The following is a 27,190-nucleotide window of genomic DNA, read 5'->3' on the forward strand; positions in this document are numbered from 1 at the left end:
ATTGAAGAGATGTATCAGTTAACAATGATCCGAATCGGGATCGTTGTCTGCTATCATAGCTGCGTCGTGCATCATTATCAGCAGGTCTTTGACCTAATGAGAAAAGAATTTTGTGTTCAACTGAATTCCAAAATGCTGTAGCTTTTTGTTTCGGATCGTTTCCCAAAAGTGTCGTTAAAGACAAGTTGGGATGGGATATTGGGGTATCAGCCATTTTATATTTAGTGTAGAACTTAAAAAGAAAGATAGAAAAATTTATAAATTTATTTGGAAAACTTAAATTTCCGGTTTGGAAATTTGTTACTTCTCTTTATTTGTAAGAGAAATTTCAACAATTCTCCAGTTTGAGAATTGGAATCTTTGCTTTTTATCTCTTTTTGAGACTTTAGCAATTTTAGCGAATTTTTTAGAAGGTGAGCCTCACTGGTCGCACCAATTTATTACGCTACCAAAACTATATACGTCGGACAAAACGCTCGCTAGGAATAAAGGGTCCTTTCTACTTTCTATCTCAGAAAGTAAATCTAAAATTCGCTGAGAAATATTTTATTAAAAAAAGAAGTTAGTATGAATTTACAGCACGTTGCCTTTTGACTCAATATCTATTTTAACGGTGAGATTAGAGATATTTTTTTCTGAGATTGGATATTATTTTAGGGAATGGTTGGGGTGGTTGAAGAGAGCGGTGTTGGTGTTAGAAGAGATATTATTGGGAATGAATTCCCGTAGTTTTGAGCTTCTATTTATACTCAAATGGGGAAATCACGCCTTTTTGGTATCAAATGAGAAGTTACTTCTTAACTTCGTATTCTTTATTCGTACATTCGTATTTTACGAGAAGAAAGTTTCGTATGCTCGTACTTTACGAGAGGAATCGTTATTATTCGCATTGAATGAGAATATTCTTTTCAATTTTCAATGCTTACAACGTTATACGAATTATTCCAATAGCCTTTCCCTTCCTTTTGCAAGGGAATAAAAACATATTTCTTTTGTGGTGGCGGCGGCGTCACATTTTGTGCACGCAATAAAATAGATCATGTTTCTGTTTCTATTTGAAATCAGAACAACATTTAATGAATAATAACTTTTTCCAACAAACAAATCATCAGAAGAATATTCACGCCTATCACTGTCTTTCTCTGGAATGCTGAAGTCACCACAAATAATAAAAGAATCAATCTCCGTCAGAGAAAAGATTGAGGCAAATAGACTTGATATTTTGCCATCTGCAATTAATACGGATTGTCTGTGAGAACATTAAAAAAACAGCACAAAAAAACTTAATTCTAATATCTCTCATGAAGAAGTAAAGAAGATCCCGTAATAGCACCGCGAAAAAATTTATCGAAATCATGCTCTTAGTCATATGGTTACACTTAATTGTCGAAATTAATTAGTGTCGATGATATTTGTTCATTTGGCTTTGCTTCGTTTTCCTCCAGTCCTGAGATACGAGTATCAGCAATTGTTTCAGTTTTAGATTCATTGAAGGGTTTGTTTTTAAGATAATCAAAATCAACAATTAACCTTCCTTTTAAATCAACAATTGACTCTTTGATTGCAGCTGGACTTTCTGATATTCTTGTCGCGCTCACAGATTCCACCACATTTTGATCATTTGCTTCACCGCCCCTCTACATTGATTGCAAAACCAGAAACCTCTCTTGACATTTATACCATGGTCTCTTTTGGTAGTTTGCTGCATTTTTGATGAACCCAGCTAGAGCATTTTTTGCATTGAATTGATAGATCTTTGTCCCCTATGTCCATTTTGCTATGTTTGCATATGCAGTCAGAATCCACATCAAAAGAGGTACTACCAGAATCATAAGTACCATAGCAGTTTGGGTTAATGATAGCAATTCGATAGCTTGAGGCTCATACAAAAAAGCAGTAGGCGGCCATTAAATAACAGGAGGCGCCCAGCCTTTAAAATAGGTGAGAAATTTAGATATGTTTCAAAACAGCAACTGAATTACTGATTCCCATTGAAAAAAAGTGTATATCGGCCAGGAAAAAACTATTGGCGTGATTCAAAATCAATGTGACCGCCAAGATGTATGATTTTGCTACAAAACATATGTCAAAACCCAGCAAGTATACTTCTCTTTACATATGTTTACAACCCAGCAAATATATTTCTCAATTGCCTTCTTGTGGAATGAGGATTCTGGAACAAAAAAATGAAAGAATGCCTCCAGCAGTGCTTGGAATTTTACTGAAGTGGTTCAAGATACAGGGACTGAGAGACTGGAGTCAGTTTCAAAGGAGAAAACATTTAGTATCAGAAAAGCTGATAGAAAGTGCCAGAAGAAAAACAAAAAAAACAGTACATTTTAAATTTTTATAAGCAAAAAAAATAGCGAAACAAACCGTCTCGACAATTCAACAGCTTCTGCAAATGAGACTTCGAGAGTCAAGCGGCTGAATTGCTTGTCAGCCCTCTCGCATTTTTATGTTACAGAATCATGAATATAATTACTGTTATGTGATAGAAATACGATAGTTGAACTGAATCCTCATAATCAGAGGGTCGAAAGTATTATAGTAACCGAGGTTATATTCAGGACTCCCTTCATCACATTATCTAGTCAAAACCCTACGAAATTTTCAAGATTTGGAAGTGTAAATTATAATGGGAATAAAAGTAAAGAGAGTCAGATGGTTGGGAATCAAGCCAACCAGATTGAGAAAACCAAAACCTGCACAGAATAAACTGGAATTGAAAGTGACTCAAAAAGACTGACCTGAGTTGGCTCTATAAGTAATGGCTCTATAAATAAAGAAATTCATCGAAAGCAGCCTGCCTGGGTTCCTATTTACGAAAACTGCCTGCCTGGGTTCCTCGGTGCACGTGCACTAGTTTTTATCAAGCTTATGCAGAATAATCTCAGTGATAGGCCCGGCGGCAGTCTGAACTCCAAAAGCTGATGGATGGAAAATGTATCCATCATTAATTAAATTTCTATATTTGTCAGGTTTTAGATCTTCCGCCTCGGCCGCGATCGTTCCGGGGTTACAAACCAAGCCTGTGCTTCTTTACTAGGGGCTAGGGAGTCAATTACCGCTACATCCCACAGAAGCTAGCTACCAACAGCCCATGGGACGAAGGTCAATTCGTTTGGTCGCTTCTGATCTGTCCTGTAGGGGTGTCGTGGCTCTAAAACAGAAGGAATTTGCGCGGAGGCGAGACTTTGAGACTCTGATTTAACAGGACAATCAAATTTGAATACCATGAGAATCTCCTTCCCTTTTTGAGACAAAATAAGCCATGCCATCCATCTTCGGTTACATCTTTTCCGCAAACGCATTTTTTTTTTCACAAATTTTGGAAACTAATCGGAGTCCAGTTGCAATTCTAAGCTGAGGATCTGACAATTCCAATTTCAGATTTTTAATTGGTATGTCATTCAACTATTGCAACCCGAACTTATCCGGGCAATTAATGAACCTTTTAAATCAGTAGGTTCTACTTTCATCCTCATTTGAGAAAGTTCTTTATCAAAATGGGATCCGTCCTGTTTTTTTTGGACTTTGTTTTCCGGAGCTACTTCACATTTTGCTGAATCAAATCAAAGTTCTAATGCATCAAAATATGTTCCAACCTCATGCTGCTCCGTACCAAAAATCTCACTTAATGTAGCGTTTGCTCCTACTGCAGAGGCCAAAAAGCGGGTAAAGCTTGTAGGTGAGAAGAAGGAACCCCCAAGCCAGCTATAACTACCACAATGGCCTATCACATTCGTAAATATCATAGCAGTTGGGTGGGTTAATGATAGCAATTCGATAGCTTGAGGCTCATACAAAAAAGCAGTAGCGGCCATCAAGCAGCAGGAGGCGCCCACCCTTTTTGTAGTATTCCTTTCATCTCTGAATTATCGGAAATCATATTCCAGAATTTTTGCATTTGAGCATAAGTGTAGATTGAAGCGCCTTGGCCAGAGGCTAAAGAATGCTTAATCTTTTGAATTATCTCTTTTGATTTAAAGAGATATGGTCCTGTAACCCTTGTAATTTGAGGGGTTAATTCAATCCAGGACTTATCATCATCAACATCTAGTTGAAAGAGATTTGAATGTTTGTCGGAGCAGTCTTGTAGATCTACCGACTGTAAAGTTTGTCGCGTAATTGGATCGAAAAATCGAACATTTTCCTTTTACATAATGGGAATGCGATTATAGCATTTATCCATTAATTGCAAAGGTGAATAAAATTTCGGACATTGGTAGAGCCAGGCAACGTTGCCATTGGTCTCTAAGAACACAGAGCGGTACTGAGTTAAAATATAGCCAGCCAAACGTGGGCTTTCAAGTGAAAGCATCAAAGTATTTATTATTGAGGAGCGTTCTAGCTCACATTGATTTTGCAGAAGGGCTAACTCGGCCGTTCTGAGCATGTAGAAGCTATAAAAAAGAATATAGTCCAATTTGGTTCCTATATGAGCTTCGTAGTCATTTTGATGAGTTGAAAATTTGAGTGGCGGCAAATCATCACTTGTTGTGAGAAAACTAGAATTTGGCTGGCCGGCAATATGAATAGTTCCCGTTTCTGGGGTTGGTTTAACTTGGATTCCAGTATCCATATTGAAACCTTCAGTGTATGCAATAAAAAGTGAATCATATGAAGTTGGATACACTATTCTGGGATGAACACAAAGAGATTGCGGTTTATTCATCACCTGTAGCATGAATTTTTGAGAATCACTTGTTTGGGTAGAATGAATAGACGGGCTCGAATTGCCTTTAATTATATAGTATGATTCTTCGTTCTGAATCATTTTAGCCGGAAATCTGATTACAACAGTGAAAATGCAATTTTCGGGTTCTTCCCAAGTATAAGCAAAAGCGTCTAAGGATGTTGTTTCACATCCATTTGTAGACACTGAACAGGGCAAAGGAATGTTTTGCCAATTATTGACTGTTCCATCTTTGAGGTTAACAGTCAGAGTCACATTTTGCATGTAAGTTTCAAAAGTGTCCAACTTAATCCAAAAACGGCCATCACATTCGTTATGATGTTTGCCGTCAACTTTGCCAGCATGGGCATTAGTTATTGTTTTAACATTAAATTTGAAAGGAAAATTTCCAATACTAGCATAGCCTAGGTTAAGATAGCCTCTGTCATCTTTACCTTGATCGGCAGATAAATGGAGATCAGTAGTGATCATATTTTGCCGAGCGTCGATACCAATCGAATCAAAAGAATCGCAGAACCAGCGCATTGATTGGTGTTTGATTCGACACATTGTCGCATTTATTTTTGTGCGATAATGTCTCTGATTTAGAGTAATATAAGCATGGGTTACTTTAAATTTTTCTGGTTGGACTTTGCAAGGTGCTACTTTATTTAGAGAAAACATTTTGTTAGAAGTCATTAGTTGACAATCATAATGAGCAACCCGAAGATTATTTGCAGTATTTGCATATAATTGTTCTTTTGGATCAAATGCTGAGGTTTGATTCAAAAGTATTATTAGAGTTAAAAGACCAACCAAATAAACTTTTTGCAAATTAATTTTTTGGTGGTGAATGATAGCAAAAGAATTTTTAAAAGTACTCACTTTAAGCATTTCCTCGAGAGTGGTTAGAACAGGATCTTGGTCCATTAGTTCACCTTCCTCTAGTTCACTGTTTGGATTTGTCATTTTGATGGGAAATCTGAGTTAGATTTTTATTTTTGTTTGAGGAATTCAGCAGATTTATTTTTTTGGAGAGAGAAGGTTTTGAATGCAAGATGTGGAATTGAGCAAGAATGAAAACAACTGTATATCAGTTAGTTTTAAAAGGCTATTTTTGCTTTTTTGCAAATCTTAGCTCTGATTGGCCTTTGTTATTTGGCGTCTTTCGGAAGTAATTTCTTCGCCATTCGTTTTGTAATGTGGTTTTTTCCACTCTTATTTAATGTCGTGGTTTTTCCACTTAGTTTTGATTTGTTGAGATCTAGCAGTGAAATGATTTTTATTCGTTTATGCTGATGTTAGTTTTTAACAACTGCATTTCCCTTCCCTATTGGAGGAGGAAAATGAAAAAACATCTCATCATAAAAGACGACTAAAAGCAACATCATTTGTTTGCTTTCCGTTCAGTTATAACTATCTTTATTTTATTCTCAAAAAAAATTTTCTTCGTCCAAAATGAATTTTATTGATCCTGAAGATAATCTGGTGGATTTCCCGGAGAAGTTTTTGAACTTACGGGACGAGCTAAATTTTAAACATGAAGCCTTGCTGGAGGACAAGGAAGTCGAGAGAAGGGTGGCAATTAACGATGGGCTAGTAGAGAAAGGGGCAAACTTAACGCCTATGGAGTTTATGATTTTTATGGACCGGAGCTATGTCTTTAAGTATCCGGTACTGAATGCCGGGGAATTATTTGAGCTGGGCTCAATTCAGAGTAAGTTCCTTGCCAAGAAACTATGGAGCCCATGGAGTGGAGACAATGTGGTTTCAAAAGAAACAATGGACTTTTTGTCCTTATTCTTTGGAGAGGATGTAAGTTTTTTTTACAATACACCCATTTTTAAAAAATAAAAAAGAAAAAAAATTTTTTTATTCAAGTGGCATGGCAACATAGAAATAGTTTATAAATTTGTTTTAGTTTCAAGAAGAAATCTTCAGAAAGCCAGCAACGGAAGAAGAATGAAGGAAAAAGATAGAACTGGATATCATGTTAGAAGAAGTCTATCAAGCTTGGTGGCGGCCTTATTCAGCGCTGCAGTTTGCAGTGAGGAGCCTGAGTAGGGCCGCTGAAAATTCTCTGGAAAAGATGGCGGCTGTTAACCTAATCAAATCCTACACGGATATAAATTCTAACCTTTATAAAAGTTATTTTAAAATCTACTTGTAAATATGTTTATTTTTGGTTTTTGTGGTTTTATTACAAACAAAATATTTATAAAAGAGAAAAGAAAAGATGGTTAATAAAAAAAGAATAAAAAAAGTTGAGTTTGGCCAAATAAATAATTAGTGGTTATTATTTCTTTTTAAATTTGCCAATTATGCTAGATGGAATTGTAGTTCCATAAAAGTTTGTAGAACGATTTGTCCGTTTAGGCCTTTTGGATTCGAAAAGTGATCCAGGTGCGGATCGAGTGTTCTCATAGAAGCTTTCCTGGGAGCTATGAGGGATATTTTTTTCATCAGTAAAGCTTTCTGATGATTCAGATAAACGAGGGAAATCAGGAGGACGGGGAGTATTACATTGTTTTGTTATATTTTGGTGGCGGCGGCCAAAGTCATTTGCGAGACTAGTATTAGGACTTATACTGCGGCTAGGTAGGCGGCGGTGGCCATAACTACTAGATTGACAAGTTGAAGGATTAGGGGTTTTATCAACAGGATAGGGAGTTGAACTTTGAATAGGTCTAAGATTCCGGTCAATCGCAGTTGCATCGAACAAAGTTCTTAGATGCATGGTTTCTCTGCCTGAATCTAATGATTGTTCTTGTACAATGGTTATATTTTGATCCTCATTTGTAGGGTTATGATCAGTCATTTGCTGATAACCATTTTAGACTTCTGGCCAAAACTGGTATTGTAGATTTTCAACCTGCTTAGGTTTATTGAAAAAATCGATTTGATGATTTGTTATATGATCATAAAAATCGCTAGAGTATCGTCAAAATTGCTGAAAATAAATCATTAGAGTACTCTTGTAGTAGTTTGGGAATTTTTTGTTCTTTAGGAAAGTATTCAACAAAATGATTGCGGTGGACAATCTTTTTTTCGTTAGTGAAATCATTTTGAATTCCGTGATTTTCTCAATTACGGTGCAAGGTCCAGATCTCAAATTCAAAGTTTATGAGATTTCAATAGTGGTTTGGATCTATTTTCTAGTAACAGTTTTGTGCCTTCTTTTATAGGCCGTCCTAATTTAAATTGATTTCGGAACATGTGGGCCTTATTAGTGATGCGGCGGCAATGGGTATAGGTATTACTATAAATCAACTTAAAATCGTTTTCCCTTTTCAGTATTTCGGTGGAAATTTGATTTTTTAGAAATCTATCTATGGTCTCATTGTTTGACTTATGCTCGGTATGAGCATGATTTTTGAGACCAGCGCAAAATTCAGAGGTACATCTTTTGTTTTGGTCATGGTAGAGGCCTAATTTAAGGCTAAGGGGAACCTGAGGTTTTATGCCAAAGACAATCTCATATAGAGTGTAACCTGTACTTGAATTGATGGCGGTGTTATGTGCAAAAGCAAACTTATTTGTTAATTCAGACCAGTTTGAGCCTGAGGTACTCAAGAAATGTCAAAAGTACTGGGTTAAATGTTTATTCTGGACTTCGAATTTTCCGTTAGTCCAAGGCGAGTATGTAGTTTTTGGTCTCAGGGTTATTCCCAACTCAGAGGACCAATGAGCAAAGTCATTACTCATGAATGCACTTCCATTATCATAAATAATTTGTTCTGGAATACCACAACAAATGTATCTTGTAATGTATTTCTCTAAGAGCTTAATGGTTTCCTTAGAGTCTGCATGGGTGCATGGATAGACATGAAGATATCTAGAGAAGGCATCTATCACGACTAAGCAAAAGTTTTTGCCGTGACTTGATGGTCTGAGTGGACGTTTATGGTCAATGTGGATCGTTTTCATTGGGATTGTTTCTAATCGTCCCCATTGTTGTAATGGAGGTTCATTCAAGTCTTTTCGTTTAGGCTTATTTTTCTGACATTCTAGGCAATCTTGAAGAAGCATGTTGAGCCATTTATAGAGTCCAGGCCAATAGAAATATCTTTTGATTATTTCCAAAGTTTTTGTTTCGCCGTGATGACCGCTAAGAGGATGCTTATGAGCTAACTCAAAGCAGTTTAGCACTAGGGAGATGGGTTGGCAAATTTTTGGACTCTTAGTATAGTCATCATTATATACATTAATACATAGAAGATCATGTTGGTCTTCAATGAATAATAATTCAAACTGCCTGATATAGGCTTTTAATCCTTTTTCTTCACGGTAAGGATTTTTTTTGTTTCTTTCTGGCTTTTCGTTTTGCTTTATGCAATTTTTGATATCTATGATTACAGTATCGTTACACTGCTCATGCATAATTGTTTCAACGTCTAAATTTGCTTCTTTAGCAAAGTCGGTCATTTTTGCTATCAGTTCAAGAGAATCTGATTTATTCTCTTCAGATTGGAGACTTAGGGGTTCAATTAACTTCAAAGATCTTGTTTCCGGGGCAAATTTATGTTTTGCTTTAACGAGATCGTTGTGAAGGTTGTTATCGACATTGCCTTCATATAATTCAAACCATTCTAAATTTTCCAAAGGATCATCAAGCGCAGATACTTCATCTGGAATTTCTTCATAAATGTTTTCATTGTTTATATCTGGTATAGATAGTCGTTTGATTTGGTTAATTTTTTTGCCAAATTGGAAGAAATCTGTTATATTTTGAATTGCACTACAAGATTCCTCAAAATATTCTGGAGCATCTTCAATGCTGAAGTCTCCTCTGTCACTGATATTGACTAATTTCTTTTTCCCGCCTTGCACTTGAGCAATGACTGGACAGCAATTGTTTTGAAATATGTTATTATTGTCTTTATGGAGTACTGAATAACATATTTGTTCTCCATTGTCTAGGATGAACTTTATATCATTCGGAATAGTTTTGTGTTCAAGTTGATATTTTTTGATATCAGCGACGGGTATCTTTTGGCTCAATAAGTCAGGAAAGGCTAAGTTTGAACCTGGTGTATAAATTATTTTCAAATTGTTGAACTTTGTCAATACGACTTGGTATTTGAAAAATCTATGCAAAAGGTGTCTTTTTCTGGACCATAAGAAGAGAATGAATGGGTCTGTGATCACAATATAGGTATAGAGGAAATTGTGATCCTATAATGTAGAATTCATAGGTTTGCAAAGCAGATATTATTCCACATGGTTCACGATGTTGAGTAGACATTTTCTGCTCGGCCTTATCAAAGACTCTAGAATAGGCAGAAACAATTCTTTTCCCTTCAGGAAGGTCTTGGATGAGTATACACCCGGTTCCTACATTTGAGGAGTCGGCATGAATGTGGAATGGGTAGTTTACATTAGGTAAGGCATTTGAAATATCATGACAGAATTTGTCTTTCAGTTTTCGAAAAACTTCTTCATGGCATGGTAGCCATTGAAACTTATCGTTACTGTTTGCCAGTTCATATAGACACTTTGCGCCTACGTGAAAATTGATATGTGCTGTAGTATCCCATGACACCTGATACTCCTAGAACTTCTGTTTTTGATTCAGGGGATTTCAATTTTTTTATGTCATCGATTCGTGAAGCGATTGGAGAAAGACCATCTTTAGAGACAACATAGCCTAGAAATTTAACTTTTCTTAGGAAGAAAAAAGTTTTGTCAGGGGCAGCTTTTAAGTTGGCCTTCCGTAAAAGAGAATGATATTCTCGAATTGTGTCAAACGTTTCATTTATATTTTGACTTTGTAACAGCGTGTCGTCTATGTAAGTAATTGCTTTTTTAAAATGAGGGGTCCGAAGGCATATCTCATTAATTTACTGAAGAAATTTGGAAGTGGTTTCAAGCCAAAGAAACCAACTTGGTAGGTATATTGTCTACCACCTACGATAAAGCTTGTTAATTTCTGGGCCTCATCTGTTAGAGGTACTTGAGGGTAGGCGCAAGAGAGATCACTACTTGTGAAGTATGATCCGTTTATTCTGGTCATAAGAACTTGTAGTGGCTCTAATGGCCAACTACAATTGCTAGTATCTGTGATTGAGTTTAGATACCTAGCATCCAAGACCAACTTAACATAGTCTTTTTGTTGGGAGAATGATGACTGGATTTACGAACCATGAGTTCATATCATCTTTTTCATTTAGTTCTCTGACTATACCTGCTTGGATTAATTCATCCATTAACGTGTCCAATTTATCTCTTAGATGGACTGGGATTTTACTCGGTCGTTGTTTTTTGAACGTTGCGTCCTTTTTGAGTGGTATATGGAATTTATGCTTTGTTTTTCCAATATCATATTTGTGATGAGAATAAACATCTTGATCCTCTATCAGCATTTGAATTAGATCTGCAATTTCATCATCCGATATGTTCCTTTGTGTGAAATCGAAGTCAGATAAAAATTTAATAGTAGTTTCGATTTTTTCCAAAGTACCACTATTGTCCTTATCAATTGAGGAGTATTGGGTAAACGTTTCGTTGACTAGAAAGGCAATTAGCTGATCATTATGTTCTTTTTTTCGATACTTTTTAAATTGTTCTTTCAAGGGAGGCCTGCAAAGGTTCTTTGCATCGTTAGAAAAGTCGGTTGCTATTTCGTTTTCATTTTTGCATACTTTGACTAGATCTGAACCATTTTGTTCAAAAATTTCTGATACGTTTTCTGTATCAAACACTTCAAGGGCAGGCATCTCCTTGATTTATTGTCTTGAAACATAGACAAATATAGTAATTCCAGAATGTTGGAATACATCGACAATGATTTTGGAAACTTCTTCCCAATTCATTTTATCTAAGCCACAAGCAATTTTGGGCATTGCGATAGATCGAATGTTATATGCTATAGCATGATCTTTCATTTCGGACAAGGTATTGAATATAGCGTCGTACGTAGGTTTCTGAAAGTACCTCTGTTTGGTAATCAGGTTATATATGATTTGTCCAGATTTTGGGTCAGTGAAGATGAGAATATCGTTAAGGTTAGCATGTATTGAGTTACAAAAGTGTCGTAGCTCAGGATACTTTTTGCTCATTGATTCAGCAAACCCTTTTTTCATTGCTCTATCTGCAGAAATTGTATGGGCAATGGGCATATTCGATTCGAAAATGGACCTTTTTTTTAAGTCTACATATTATAGACAGGGGCCGGATAATTGAGTATTGCTTTCCTGTGTTGTATTGACAACAGTGTTCAGCATGAAGCAGCTATCGATTTCCGAACTTTCGTTTAAAATTCTCGTTGTGAACTCATCACAATCGTGGATAGCAAATATTTTATCCTCGTATCCTTGAATATCAGTTACTGCATAGCCTAGTACACACTTGTTTAGTGTGACAGGATGATCATTCTGATTCTCAATTAGGATAGGTAGGCTTTGCTCAATTTGAGTACAAACTGTATTAATGAAAACCAATTCGGTTTTGGTTGTATTTTTATGAGGCAGGAATGTAGTCCCTTTTTCGAAGTATGAATTTAGTTCAGCCAAGTGTTTGTATAAGTATGTAGAGCGTGCTGGAATGAACAAAGGTTCTTTCAAGTTAATTGAGACAATTTTTGAAACGTTAGGATATTCTTTATCGTTGTTCATCAACCCGTAGGATATTACACCTTCTTTTGATTTTAGCTCAACTGCGGGGATATCAAAGTAGAGAGCTTTTAAGATTAGATGACAAAAGTCTACTCCCATTAGATTAGCAGTCTTTTCTTCAATTATCCACATTTTGTGCTTAGATGGATACTTTCCATCAGTGTCGAAACAAGATCGAATAGATGTATGGCCATACATACGCATATCAGATCCATTATAAGTCTTTGCTTTAATTTTGGATCGGTAAATTGTCATTTTTTGACCTTATCTTTCCAATTCCTGATAAGTGGGGTAAATTATGATACTACAAGTTGATCCTGGATCAATCATGAATTCAATTTCAAGTCCACTAATATTATTTTTGTCTCCGGTGGCAAAATGATATAAGCTAAGATATATCCTTGATTTAGGATTACTATTATCGGTTGGTTTCGGAGACTTCAATAGTTTAAAGGAAAGAAATCAGTGATCGCATCACAGTAATTGACTTCTTCCTCAACCCAGTGGGTAGTTTAGGACTGTTCTTGATTCGATCTAAAATTTGGTGATTGAGATCGCGTTGAGTCTCGACTGTTATTGCTATTATAGCTTCCAGTGTTATATTGTCGACCTCTAGGGTTACTATTGAATTGCCTATTTTCTTGGTCGTAGAACTGTTTAGGAACTTGTTCATTTTCTCTGAATTTGTTTTCTCTGGGATACCTATCATCATAGGTTTGGGACCTTTTGGTATTGAAAGACGATTGTGCATTATTCTTTTGGAAATTGTTTCCGTTGTAGTTATAATTATGGCGAATGCCATAGTTATTTTGGCTAGGGTTTGAATTGTTAGTAGATCTGTTTTGATTATCCCAAAACCGGTTGCTTGGTTTAGGGTTACCCCGGTTGGGGAATTAATTCGGTCTTCGATTTCGTTTATAATCGGTTTCAAATGAAACTCTTCGTTCATTTTTTGTTGTGAGCTCTTTTCGCAACTTATTTACTTCGTCCTGAACTTGCTTTTTTGAACATCTAGATATAGAATGTCCATTCATTCTGCAATATTCGCAAAATTGTGTACTGTTAGGTCTTCCCTTGATGCCAGGGTGACGTCGTTGAAACGAATTCTGATCATTGATTGCACTAACTTCTTGATTCTTGATCAATTTAGTTAGTTCTTTAACTTGAGTTTCTAATGAAGTCATTTTATCCGTTGTTGACTTATTAGCAGGATCAGTAGCAACAAGGAATGTTAGATCCTTAGTGATTACATGATTTGTGAATTGATCCCAATTGGCACTTGGATGCTCTATCATGTATTCATGAGCTTTTTGTTTAAGGGCTAGAGGTCTTAGTCCCTTAATTGAGAAATCAATATACTTTTGACTTCTCTGTCTGGTTTGTATGGTTCTCTTAGCATTTTGAGCATCTTCAGTAGCATGAACGGTTACATCAATACTTTCGGGCCATCCTTTATCTACAGAAGATTTGATTCTGTGGAAATAATTTTTTATTAATTCGCCATCTTGGCGAGCTGCATTTTCAGCATCAATTCTATGTTTGAATTGATCTCGTCCGTCAGTGAATCTGTTTAGGAAGAGATCTTTGAGTTGTGCCCATGTAGTAGCATTGGTTACATTATCATTGAACCATTCAAGAGATGTATCAGTTAACAATGATCCGAATCGGGATCGTTGTCTGCTATCATAGCTGCGTCGTGCATCATTATCAGCAGGTCTTTGACCTAATGAGAAAAGCATTTTGTGTTCAACTGAATTCCAAAATGCTGTAGCATTTTGTTTCGGATCGTTTCCCAAAAGTGTCGTTAAAGACAAGTTGGGATGGGATATTGGGGTATCAGCCATTTTATATTTAGTGTAGAATTTAGTGTAGAACCGGTTGCTTGGTTTAGGGTTACCCCGGTTGGGGAATTAATTCGGTCTTCGATTTCGTTTATAATCGGTTTCAAATGAAACTCTTCGTTCATTTTTTGTTGTGAGCTCTTTTCGCAACTTATTTACTTCGTCCTGAACTTGCTTTTTTGAACATCTAGATATAGAATGTCCATTCATTCTGCAATATTCGCAAAATTGTGTACTGTTAGGTCTTCCCTTGATGCCAGGGTGACGTCGTTGAAACGAATTCTGATCATTGATTGCACTAACTTCTTGATTCTTGATCAATTTAGTTAGTTCTTTAACTTGAGTTTCTAATGAAGTCATTTTATCCGTTGTTGACTTATTAGCAGGATCAGTAGCAACAAGGAATGTTAGATCCTTAGTGATTACATGATTTGTGAATTGATCCCAATTGGCACTTGGATGCTCTATCATGTATTCATGAGCTTTTTGTTTAAGGGCTAGAGGTCTTAGTCCCTTAATTGAGAAATCAATATACTTTTGACTTCTCTGTCTGGTTTGTATGGTTCTCTTAGCATTTTGAGCATCTTCAGTAGCATGAACGGTTACATCAATACTTTCGGGCCATCCTTTATCTACAGAAGATTTGATTCTGTGGAAATAATTTTTTATTAATTCGCCATCTTGGCGAGCTGCATTTTCAGCATCAATTCTATGTTTGAATTGATCTCGTCCGTCAGTGAATCTGTTTAGGAAGAGATCTTTGAGTTGTGCCCATGTAGTAGCATTGGTTACATTATCATTGAACCATTCAAGAGATGTATCAGTTAACAATGATCCGAATCGGGATCGTTGTCTGCTATCATAGCTGCGTCGTGCATCATTATCAGCAGGTCTTTGACCTAATGAGAAAAGCATTTTGTGTTCAACTGAATTCCAAAATGCTGTAGCATTTTGTTTCGGATCGTTTCCCAAAAGTGTCGTTAAAGACAAGTTGGGATGGGATATTGGGGTATCAGCCATTTTATATTTAGTGTAGAATTTAGTGTAGAACCGGTTGCTTGGTTTAGGGTTACCCCGGTTGGGGAATTAATTCGGTCTTCGATTTCGTTTATAATCGGTTTCAAATGAAACTCTTCGTTCATTTTTTGTTGTGAGCTCTTTTCGCAACTTATTTACTTCGTCCTGAACTTGCTTTTTTGAACATCTAGATATAGAATGTCCATTCATTCTGCAATATTCGCAAAATTGTGTACTGTTAGGTCTTCCCTTGATGCCAGGGTGACGTCGTTGAAACGAATTCTGATCATTGATTGCACTAACTTCTTGATTCTTGATCAATTTAGTTAGTTCTTTAACTTGAGTTTCTAATGAAATCATTTTATCCGTTGTTGACTTATTAGCAGGATCAGTAGCAACAAGGAATGTTAGATCCTTAGTGATTACATGATTTGTGAATTGATCCCAATTGGCACTTGGATACTCTATCATGTATTCATGAGCTTTTTGTTTAAGGGCTAGAGGTCTTAGTCCCTTAATTGAGAAATCAATATACTTTTGACTTCTCTGTCTGGTTTGTATGGTTCTCTTAGCATTTTGAGCATCTTCAGTAGCATGAACGGTTACATCAATACTTTCGGGCCATCCTCTATCTACAGAAGATTTGATTCTGTGGAAATAATTTTTTATTAATTCGCCATCTTGGCGAGCTGCATTTTCAGCATCAATTCTATGTTTGAATTGATCTCGTCCGTCAGTGAATCTGTTTAGGAAGAGATCTTTGAGTTGTGCCCATGTAGTAGCATTGGTTACATTATCATTGAACCATTCAAGAGATGTATCAGTTAACAATGATCCGAATCGGGATCGTTGTCTGCTATCATAGCTGCGTCGTGCATCATTATCAGCAGGTCTTTGACCTAATGAGAAAAGCATTTTGTGTTCAACTGAATTCCAAAATGCTGTAGCATTTTGTTTCGGATCGTTTCCCAAAAGTGTCGTTAAAGACAAGTTGGGATGGGATATTGGGGTATCAGCCATTTTATATTTAGTGTAGAATTTAGTGTAGAACCGGTTGCTTGGTTTAGGGTTACCCCGGTTGGGGAATTAATTCGGTCTTCGATTTCGTTTATAATCGGTTTCAAATGAAACTCTTCGTTCATTTTTTGTTGTGAGCTCTTTTCGCAACTTATTTACTTCGTCCTGAACTTGCTTTTTTGAACATCTAGATATAGAATGTCCATTCATTCTGCAATATTCGCAAAATTGTGTACTGTTAGGTCTTCCCTTGATGCCAGGGTGACGTCGTTGAAACGAATTCTGATTATTGATTGCACTAACTTCTTGATTCTTGATCAATTTAGTTAGTTCTTTAACTTGAGTTTCTAATGAAGTCATTTTATCCGTTGTTGACTTATTAGCAGGATCAGTAGCAACAAGGAATGTTAGACCCTTAGTGATTACATGATTTGTGAATTGATCCCAATTGGCACTTGGATGCTCTATCATGTATTCATGAGCTTTTTGTTTAAGCGCTAGAGGTCTTAGTCCCTTAATTGAGAAATCAATATACTTTTGACTTCTCTGTCTGGTTTGTATGGTTCTCTTAGCATTTTGAGCATCTTCAGTAGCATGAACGGTTACATCAATACTTTCGGGCCATCCTCTATCTACAGAAGATTTGATTCTGTGGAAATAATTTTTTATTAATTCGCCATCTTGGCGAGCTGCATTTTCAGCATCAATTCTATGTTTGAATTGATCTCGTCCGTCAGTGAATCTGTTTAGGAAGAGATCTTTGAGTTGTGCCCATGTAGTAGCATTGGTTACATTATCATTGAACCATTGAAGAGATGTATCAGTTAACAATGATCCGAATCGGGATCGTTGTCTGCTATCATAGCTGCGTCGTGCATCATTATCAGCAGGTCTTTGACCTAATGAGAAAAGAATTTTGTGTTCAACTGAATTCCAAAATGCTGTAGCTTTTTGTTTCGGATCGTTTCCCAAAAGTGTCGTTAAAGACAAGTTGGGATGGGATATTGGGGTATCAGCCATTTTATATTTAGTGTAGAACTTAAAAAGAAAGATAGAAAAATTTATAAATTTATTTGGAAAACTTAAATTTCCGGTTTGGAAATTTGTTACTTCTCTTTATTTGTAAGAGAAATTTCAACAATTCTCCAGTTTGAGAATTGGAATCTTTGCTTTTTATCTCTTTTTGAGACTTTAGCAATTTTAGCGAATTTTTTAGAAGGTGAGCCTCACTGGTCGCACCAATTTATTACGCTACCAAAACTATATACGTCGGACAAAACGCTCGCTAGGAATAAAGAGTCCTTTCTACTTTCTATCTCAGAAAGTAAATCTAAAATTCGCTGAGAAATATTTTATTAAAAAAAGAAGTTAGTATGAATTTACAGCACGTTGCCTTTTGACTCAATATCTATTTTAACGGTGAGATTAGAGATATTTTTTTCTGAGATTGGATATTATTTTAGGGAATGGTTGGGGTGGTTGAAGAGAGCGGTGTTGGTGTTAGAAGAGATATTATTGGGAATGAATTCCCGTAGTTTTGAGCTTCTATTTATACTCAAATGGGGAAATCACGCCTTTTTGGTATCAAATGAGAAGTTACTTCTTAACTTCGTATTCTTTATTCGTACATTCGTATTTTACGAGAAGAAAGTTTCGTATGCTCGTACTTTACGAGAGGAATCGTTATTATTCGCATTGAATGAGAATAGTCTTTTCAATTTTCAATGCTTACAACGTTATACGAATTATTCCAATAGCCTTTCCCTTCCTTTTGCAAGGGAATAAAAACATATTTCTTTTGTGGTGGCGGCGGCGTCACATTTTGTGCACGCAATAAAATAGATCATGTTTCTGTTTCTATTTGAAATCAGAACAACATTTAATGAATAATAACTTTTTCCAACAAACAAATCATCAGAAGAATATTCACGCCTATCACTGTCTTTCTCTGGAATGCTGAAGTCACCACAAATAATAAAAGAATCAATCTCCGTCAGAGAAAAGATTGAGGCAAATAGACTTGATATTTTGCCATCTGCAATTAAAACGGATTGTCTGTGAGAACATTAAAAAAACAGCACAAAAAAACTTAATTCTAATATCTCTCATGAAGAAGTAAAGAAGATCCCGTAATAGCACCGCGAAAAAATTTATCGAAATCATGCTCTTAGTCATATGGTTACACTTAATTGTCGAAATTAATTAGTGTCGATGATATTTGTTCATTTGGCTTTGCTTCGTTTTCCTCCAGTCCTGAGATACGAGTATCAGCAATTGTTTCAGTTTTAGATTCATTGAAGGGTTTGTTTTTAAGATAATCAAAATCAACAATTAACCTTCCTTTTAAATCAACAATTGACTCTTTGATTGCAGCTGGACTTTCTGATATTCTTGTCGCGCTCACAGATTCCACCACATTTTGATCATTTGCTTCACCGCCCCTCTACATTGATTGCAAAACCAGAAACCTCTCTTGACATTTATACCATGGTCTCTTTTGGTAGTTTGCTGCATTTTTGATGAACCCAGCTAGAGCATTTTTTGCATTGAATTGATAGATCTTTGTCCCCTATGTCCATTTTGCTATGTTTGCATATGCAGTCAGAATCCACATCAAAAGAGGTACTACCAGAATCATAAGTACCATAGCAGTTTGGGTTAATGATAGCAATTCGATAGCTTGAGGCTCATACAAAAAAGCAGTAGGCGGCCATTAAATAACAGGAGGCGCCCAGCCTTTAAAATAGGTGAGAAATTTAGATATGTTTCAAAACAGCAACTGAATTACTGATTCCCATTGAAAAAAAGTGTATATCGGCCAGGAAAAAACTATTGCCGTGATTCAAAATCAATGTGACCGCCAAGATGTATGATTTTGCTACAAAACATATGTCAAAACCCAGCAAGTATACTTCTCTTTACATATGTTTACAACCCAGCAAATATATTTCTCAATTGCCTTGTTGTGGAATGAGGATTCTGGAACAAAAAAATGAAAGAATGCCTCCAACAGTGCTTGGAATTTCACTGAAGTGGTTCAAGACACAGGGACTGAGAGACTGGAGTCAGTTTCAAAGGAGAAAACATTTAGTATCAGAAAAGCTGATAGAAAGTGCCAGAAGAAAAACAAAAAAATACAGTACATTTTAGATTTTTATAAGCAAAAAAAAATAGCGAAACAAACCGTCTCGACAATTCAACAGCTTCTGCAAATGAGACTTCGAGAGTCAAGCGGCTGAATTGCTTGTCAGCCCTCTCGCATTTTTATGTTACAGAATCATGAATATAATTACTGTTATGTGATAGAAATACGATAGTTGAACTGAATCCTCATAATCAGAGGTTCGAAAGTATTATAGTAACCGAGGTTATATTCAAGACTCCCTTCATCACATTATCTAGTCAAAACCCTTCGAAATTTTCAAGATATGGAAGTGTAAATTATAATGGGAATAGAAGTAAAGAGAGTCAGATGGTTGGGAATCAAGCCAACCAGATTGAGAAAACCAAAACCTGCACAGAATAAACTGGAATTGAAAGTGACTCAAAAAGACTGATCTGAGTTGGCTCTAAGAGTAATGGCTCTATAAATAAAGAAATTCATCGAAAGCAGCCTGCCTGGGTTCCGATTTACGAAAACTGCCTGCCTGGGTTCCTCGGTGCACGTGCACTAGTTTTTATCAAGCTTATGCAGAATAATCTCAGTGATAGGCCCGGCGGCAGTCTGAACTCCAAAAGCTGATGGATGGAAAATGTATCCATCATTAATTAAATCTCTATATTTGTCAGGTTTTAGATCTTCCGCCTCGGCCGCGATCGTTCCGGGGTTACAAACCGAGCCTGTGCTTCTTTACTAGGGGCTAGGGAGTCAATTACCGCTACATCCCACAGAAGTTAGCTACCAACAGCCCATGGGACGAAGGTCAATTCGTTTGGTCGCTTCTGATCTGTCCTGTAGGGGTGTCGTGGCTCTAAAACAGAAGAAATTTGCGCGGAGGCGAGACTTTGAGACTCTGCTTTAACAGGACAATCAAATTTGAATACCATGAGAATCTCCTTCCCTTTTTGAGACAAAATAAGCCATGCCATCCATCTTCGGTTACATCTTTTCCGCAAACGCATTTTTTTTTCACAAATTTTGGAATCTAATCGGAGTCCAGTTGCAATTCTAAGCTGATGATCTGACAATTCCAATTTCAGATTTTTAAATGGTATGTCATTCAACTATTGCAACCCGAACTTATCCGGGCAATTAATGAACCTTTTAAATCAGTAGGTTCTACTTTCATCCTCATTTGAGAAAGTTCTTTATCAAAATGGGATCCGTCCTGTTTTTTTTGGACTTTGTTTTCCGGAGCTACTTCACAATTTGCTGAATCAAATCAAAGTTCTAATGCATCAAAATATGTTCCATCCTCATGCTGCTCCGTACCAAAAATCTCACTTAATGTAGCGTTTGCTCCTACTGCAGAGGCCAAAAAGCTTGTAGGTGAGAAGAAGGAACCCCCAAGCCAGCTATAACTACCACAATGGCCTATCACATTCGTAAATATCATAGCAGTTGGGTGGGTTAATGATAGCAATTCGATAGCTTGAGGCTCATACAAAAAAGCAGTAGCGGCCATCAAGCAGCAGGAGGCGCCCACCCTTTGAAATAGGTGAGAAAATTAGATATAATTGAGACAGCAATTGGAATACTAATAACCATTGAAAAAAAATCTATGGGCCAAATAAAAATTAATGCTGTGTTTCAGAACCAGCGTGCCTACCTAGATGTATGATTTCGCTACGAAACACGTCAAAACCCAGCAAATATACTCCTCGTTACAGCTGGAATTGGCTTGAAGACTTTAAAAGAGTTTTTATAACACATCAAAAGGCAGTCACGACTGCAGTGAAACGAATATCGAGAGCCAATAACAATTACGCAAGGTTGACAAGGACAAGCAAGGAGGTGGAATTGAAGGAATATATTGAAAAAAAAAACGTGGTATTATGCATTCACAATTGCTTTTGCCGAGACAGAAAAACCAGAGTGAGCCCACTGCCTTGTTGTAGAATCAGGATTGTGGATCGGAAAAGTTGAAAGAATGCCTCCACCAGTGCTCAGATGTTCACTGAAACAAATTCAATGAAACAACTGACCTACCAAAACTAAAAACGAAGCTCGAGAAAAACAACTCGAGAGAAACAACTCGAGAAGCTCAATCACGCTGAGATTTTAACGTTTGATTTCCCTCATATTTTCCTTCATAACAGCTAACATCTTCTACTTTGTCTTCTTCTTCCATTCCGTTTGAAATTATCTAATTGTCATCTAGAAAGCACAAAGTTTTCTTCATAATGTTTAGGATACGGTCCATTACATTCTGAATCTCTTGAAATCCTTATTTTCCTTGAAATCCCCAGATGAATATTCATTTTGTCCTCAATTTTAGTTCAATAACGAGAAAAACAACGTCTGATAATATTCACCCCGCTGATTTCTTTTTCGCTTTCAATGTTCCTCTGGTTCTTATAGACTTTTTGTTGTTACAATTTTTCAATTTTCACCTTAGATGAATTTTGCGTTCTGTACGGAATCTAATAGTATTTAGCCGAGGTCTAGAGACAAAAAAGTTGGGACTACCCCTGTTTCCGGCCATATGAGTTTATTGAGTATTCACTCTAGATAAGGCTTCTATTGATTGCACCTTTGTTGATCTGTAGTCTCTTCCAATCTCAGTTGTTTTTATCTGGTTCTGAGCTGTTTTTACAGTTGCCAATCGGTTTATAAGCGTTTTTTTTTCGAAAGACGCTTCTTCTTCTATTTCAGACACCCGACAGACTATCCTCAAATGCCAGTATTTCTAATTTATTGGTAAATGACATGTTGTGATCTGCATGTATTTGCAAATTTTTGCTTGGTTCTTAGCGGTATTGCATTCTTCACACAATTCTGGGCAAACGTTGAGATAACTTTTCGGAAATTTTTTCGACATCTCTCGTACAAAATCATTTTTCCATTGTCTCCATCCGAGTTACTTGATTTCTTCTGTTTGACGCTAATTTGTTTTCTGTTAGTTTGATCTCTGATATTCATCAGAGTTTCTTGTTTGATTTTGAGTTTATTCCTTTCTTCCCGGAGCGTGACAGCGTTTCGGGTTCACCTGTGTTGTCTGTTTACTATGTTTACATTTCTCTTCTCTGCGTAGCAACTCTTTGTCGGGTAGCTTCTGAAACGTCAGCGTAATTTGAAGGATAATAAGCCTCATGCTGGATATGAAAAACCTTATACAAACTCTTCTTCAGGTTTTTCTAGTTCTGATCTGAATTTTTGAGCTGTCAACGTTGCGTGAAACTTTTTCCATCATATCATTTGATTCCTGTCTCCGCGTGAACAATGTGTGTTTTTAAATTGTTACACTTTTCAATTTTGCAAATGTGATCGTAATCAAGCCGTAGAGATCTCTGACAGACAGTTTGGATAATTCATCTGTTTAGGGTTTGCCTTTTGGTCAAAAGATAAAAGAGACATGGCACCAGGTTCTGATATACTTCAGTATAGTAGACATGAAGTCCTACTTCTGTTCCTCTCATTTTTCGTTCAGTTTTTCAGCCCCTATTTTTCCGTTCATGAGTTTGACTCTTACTATATTTGCTGTTTTTGCAGTCGGTTCTGTCGACCTGGGTGATTCCGGTCTGGTAGCGTTTTCAGTATCACATGATTTTTAGTACCATTATTATGTGTGGGTCCACATTTTTTGCTGTCAATGCCATCATGATCTAATTCATTCCTTGTTTGATCAGCTAGCGAGTATCCACTTAAGCCGTTGCCCAGTATACCTGAGTTTGGTGATCCGTTTTGTATTCTTGATTTGCAAATGCTGCTGGTTGTGCCATGTAATTTTTACTGAGTGAACAAATATTGGTCGTTATGTTCATTTTATCTTGAATTATATTATACTATGATGATGCAAGATTTATCAAGAATCTCGATCCATATCATAGCATGATGAATCCAAAAATTGGCATACAGTCAGATTCTTCTGTTGATCTGGATCTTGACTGAACTCATACAACAAATCATTCAATTCCAGGCGTTCTGGCTATTGCCGCAGCAGTAAAATTTCTCAAAGATAAAAACTGGCAAAACTTTGCCAAAAACTGAAGAGGAACTTAAAAAAACGCTTTCTGAAATTCAAAAAATACGGAATATTATTTTGAATTCTCAACCAATTTTGCAGTAGTTTTCATCTAGTTCGTCTAAAAGTTTTTCAATTTTTGACTTTGCTGCAAAACATTAATAAAAAGCTCGAGAATTTTTTTCAACTCTTGAGGGTTTTAAAAAAATCAAAAATCAGTGATATTTTTTCCAGACGTATGTTTTTCAGGTTCTTCTAACGCGGGGAACTGGGTGTGTTTCGATCGTGCTCGAGGTATGTTTCGACTGTGCTTGGCCATACTAGACTGTGCTTGAAGTATGTTTCGACTGTTTGAGGTATGTTTCGACCAGGTTCCAACTCACATTAATCAAAACGGTGTATTCTAAAGAAAGAGACCAATTCAACCATTGGAATGAAAAACTTAACCTTTTGAATGCTTTGAAAAGATTGATTACCATTAGAGAAAGAAAAACAATCTCAAATTGGGATTGGAAGACACCGTTTTCCAAAGTTTTAGAGATTAAAGATAAAGGGTTACTGTGAGAAAAAATTGATTGTGGCTCCAAGTACGGGCCTGCGGTTTTCATAACGGTGAATTAAATTGAATGATGTTTGAAGATGATTTTGGATTAAAAGAAGAACTTTATCTATAGTTCTAAGAAAATAACAGGCTAAGAGCGTGTGGTACTAGAGGGGTGGTATTTAGGAGTAATAGGTTCCGATATACCAACTGTTGAGTTTTTGTTGGAGCGAGGTTAAATATAAGTTTTTTAAAAGTACAGTAAACAAGTATTATACCTGAACCAAGAAAATGGGTGTTCACTGGTGAATGCTCGGATTAAAAAAATCTTGAAGACAAAAAACCAGGCAACCATGGATTAAAAACTGTAAAACTTAAAAATAATTGAGACAGAATGAAAAATTTGAGGAAAGTTTTTATTTAATCATATTTATTATTCTCATTATAATAAATTTATATATATTCTCATATTTAATCAGTTTTGAGGTCCCATTTGAGTTGTAAAAAAAACTTAAGATTTTCATATCATTTTATGTTTTCAAACTAAAATTTTGAGACAAAAAGTTGCTTTAATTTTGAATTGAAATGAAAAACAAGCTGATTTACAACACAGATTGAACCAGAAAAACTTGCCCATAAGTTGGCAAATTATCTGTTAAACAACAAAAAAAAACTTTTTTCTTGCGCGGCTTTTGAATAAAATCATGTTTGTTATAAGTGTCGTGAGGGAGAAATCCTCGCTTGGACTTTGCGTAAGGTTACTGATGTAACTGTCAGGATTTTCAGGGACTTTCATAATCAAAGCAATAACTAGAAGAACTCCAAAACATTATCTAAGTGAAAAGGTTGCGTGTACTGCCCTTATCAAGAAGAACTATTGCGAAGTCAGTTAACGGTTGGTTCTCGTAGTTAGTTAGAGAACCATTGGTACTGGGTTGCAGTATAGTTTGTTCTCAGAGTAAGTGGAACAATTGAGATAAATGGAGCCAGTTGTCTATCCACAAGTGCGACCATATTGCTGAAAATGCGGCTAAATGATTTTTACAGTCAGCTTGTAAGTGAAGATAACGAGGATAACGAGGATGACGAGTTTGTCAGTGATCAAGGAAATAATGATTTGTGTTCTTTCGGGAAAACCTGCTAGTGAGGTGATTGCAAGTTGGCAATTGTATTAAAAAAATTGCTACCCTTTTTTCTATTACGTTATTAAGATTATATTCTGGCCACTTGGAACCCTTTGTAATTGGATCTATATTTATCAGAATTTAATTACAGATGGAAAATGTTGCGTTTAAGAAGCGGACCAAACGGCTATAGGAGCAGTGATAAAAGGGGCACGCAATGTAGTTTGGTACAGAATAATTGCCACGAACTTAAATTTTTCGGGATTTTAGATAGTAGTACGTTTCAGTCGCCCCGCTGAATTCGCTACACACGGAACCACTTGGCTGTGCCTATAATTTTAAGAGCGAACAAGTCTAGAGAATCAAATCCTCTAAATCTACGCATTCAAGTAATCCGGCTGTCTGTTTCATTTTTTTTCTCCATACACTCATGTTCTACTACTCTGTACAGTCATGAAAGTTTTATCGACAACTGTTGTGATAATCATTGCGAGTTTTTTTTGTCAACTCCGACCTTGCCATGCGTCATTTTCAGACAATTCTGACCTAACTTGAACCGTTTTTGAACCACGGATTAACTATCACTTAATTCGATCTAGAATGAATTTTCGACAAACAAACTGTATGAACTCATTTTTCATGGGCCAAAAGGACAGGATCGGTTGTTAATTTCCTTTCAAAAAATTGCAATCGATGAACGGTTAGTTTTGCGGTAGGACTATTTAGTGGACAGCAATTTATTTGTGGAAAATCAAAAAGACAGATATGTTCCCACTCAGTTAGAGGCTTCTGATAAAAACTCCAAGAAATTGCACAAAAAACAAGCGGAAAAAATGAAAATTGAAATAATTTTGTGAGTTTCGAGCAAAAATTGACTGACCTATATTGTAAAAACATTGCTTTTAAAACAAACAGAGAAATTTGAAGTAATTTGGTAAAAAAAACTATCGCAAATTTTTAAATTTATTTTTAATATTACAATTTTTGTCCTCTGCTCTTCGCCGATGATTTGTGAAAAGCTACCAGGCTTGTCTAAGCATAGTCCTTTTCTACTTTTTTTTGAAATGTTCGATAAAGAATTTTAAGGCTTTCTTTTTAATTTTGGCGCAAATTACGTCCATGTAAATACAGTGAAAATATTTCAATTTTTGATTTCGGCTCTAAGTCTTAAAGTGTCAATGAATCCGGCTCGTGTTTTATCATTTCTCATTAAGACTCCCTTGCCAGCTTCATTTCTAAAACAATTTGTTCACAAATAAACTCAACTTCTTCGAAAATGGCATTGACTATAAGTTTTAGCCACTTGCTAAAGTCAGGGCTTAAAATTAAGTACCCAATTTTTGTATTTTCCGCCTAGTCGGACAATAATAACTATTATAAAATTTTAATTGTTCATTTAATGGTGTTGTTGATTAAGTGTGGGCATATGGGCAGAGTTCATCGAAAATTATGGTGTTTTATTCGATAATTTAAGGAATTATTTGCGATTTAGTTTGCATTATTTGAATGAATAGTACAAAACTAGAAGGTTAGAAGTCATAAATGGCAGGATTTACATACAACCTCGAGAGGAATAGAGTTAAGGTCATGACAAACATCAAACAGAAAATATTGGTTATATCGTCAATTTAGAGAAGCGATAAAAATTATCGACAGCACTTCATCGAAAAAAAAGTTATAAAAACAATTTATCGATAAATCAGAAGTTACTTTGATGACAATTTAGCGAAAACAAAAGAATGCCACATATTTTGAATGATTATTTACAACATCCGCTTGTTCCTGAAAAATGGATCGACTTTGAGGTGAGTTAGGTGCGAAATTCAAACTAGAATGGAACAAAAAAGCAATCAAAGATTCTGGCCAGAACTACTTCTTTGTAAAATCTTTAAATAAATAAAGCATGGATCTTTTCAAAATACTTTATATCCGATTTGATATAGGCAACAAACATTTCGGATTGTAGTTTTTACTTTAACTGAAAAGCTACAACGTTTTCACCCTGCTGATTTTTAAGCAATTATTAAATACTTACCAGTTTATGTTGAAAATCCTTAGTAAGGTATCAAAAAATAAAAAAGCTGTATGTATTGAGAGTTTCAAACTTAAGGAAATAGCTCATAAACTTGTAACAGGTCGCTAAAAACAAGCACTAAATAATTCAAAACAAAAAAGTTTAAGCTAGTTATATTTGTTATTGTTTGGCAAAAATTAACTCAATTAATTCGACTGCTG

The 27,190-nt window shown here is 36.0% G+C and overlaps 1 protein-coding gene across 1 annotated transcript in view; it reads right to left on the reverse strand.

Moving 5' to 3' along the window:
- Positions 1-27,190, reverse strand: part of LOC134847719 (elongation factor G, mitochondrial-like) — a 540,091-nt gene that overhangs the window by 237,221 nt on the left and 275,680 nt on the right. The window lies entirely within an intron of this gene.

Source organism: Symsagittifera roscoffensis, chromosome 6, assembly GCF_963678635.1.
Source record: "Symsagittifera roscoffensis chromosome 6, txSymRosc1.1, whole genome shotgun sequence".
Taxonomy (NCBI): Eukaryota; Metazoa; Xenacoelomorpha; order Acoela; family Convolutidae; genus Symsagittifera; species Symsagittifera roscoffensis.